The sequence below is a fragment of the Limulus polyphemus genome, unplaced genomic scaffold, assembly GCF_000517525.1.
Source record: "Limulus polyphemus unplaced genomic scaffold, Limulus_polyphemus-2.1.2 Scaffold6230, whole genome shotgun sequence".
Taxonomy (NCBI): domain Eukaryota; kingdom Metazoa; phylum Arthropoda; class Merostomata; order Xiphosura; family Limulidae; genus Limulus; species Limulus polyphemus.
Window position 1 is genome coordinate 1 of NW_013671840.1, and position 1306 is coordinate 1306.

Below are 1306 nucleotides of genomic sequence, written 5' to 3' on the forward strand. Positions count from 1 at the left end.
GCCAGACTAGTTTCAGAAAATTCCACTCCTCATCAGTGAACCTGGACACTTCCACCAATGAAATAACAATGATAACAACATATGCGTTATTTCATTCCAATCCCTGGGGACCGGCGGGCCAGTAGAGGGTTACACCCTTTCTTCAGTCAAGTGACGAAAAAAGAAAAATGGTGAAAATGAATAAAAGAAGGGTAAGCATACAAGTCAGCACAGGAGGCAGAAAATGGGGAAAATGCGATATTTGCAGATGGAGGAGACAATCCAGAGAAATATGGGTGAACACTGATCAGTCTATATAAATTATTGGAGAAAGTGTGGGCACTGGCAACGGGTATTGCGAGTATTATGAATCAGGATAGATAAATGGGGAAGAGGGGACATCGGCATCTCGACGTGGTCGGGACTGTCAGCTGGAAGTGGCATAACATAGAGGTCCAGTAGGTGATTAGCTGGTGCCAAAATGCTTCTCGAAGTGAGTACCGTGGTGGCGAGAACATCGGATAAGATGAGATTGTGATCAAGAAAACATTTATTTACATAGCGAGTGTGAAGCTGTTGAAAGTGTAACAAAATGTAAGGAATGTTGATACAGTCAGAAGTGGGACTTGGGAGTTTGACGCCAAAGGCGAGCCAGAGTGTAGAAGGTCAGAAAAGCAGATATCCAGGCTGTATTTCCATAGGTAAAGCAGGGTCTGATAAATGTCTTGTATGTGTATAGCAGAAGTGGAGGGTTCAGGCCCCAGAAGGTACCAGTGAGAGAACAGAGGAGATGAAGACGTCGAGTAACCTTAGCAGAAAGGGCAAATAGGTATGGCTTCCAAGTAACATACCTATCAAAAACAATGCCTAGATAAGTCATGGAGTCGGAAAGGGGGATCGGGACATTGTCGACCTGGACATCAAATAGAGACAGGTCATGGCAAGGGCAAAACTTACGACGTGTTGGACCAAAAAGAATAGCTCATGTCTTAGGGACATTGAGGGATAGCCACCAGCAGCGACACCAAGACAAAAAAATTTACAGCAGCCTGGAATAGCTTGTTCAGAGTGGACATTGTGGAACAATGGGCTACCGAAGTTGTATCATCAGCATATTGAAACAACTGAAGAGGAGGCTGGGAACAAGGCATATCAGCAACACAGAGAACGTACAGAGAGGGAGACAACAAAGAATCTTGTGGGACTCCAGCATGTAGTGTGAAACTGCGAGAGAGAATCCCATCAATCGAAATAGTGGCACACTGCCTGTGTAGAAAAGAGGAGATGAGACGAATATAGGGAATAGGAAAGTGTAACATTTGCAATT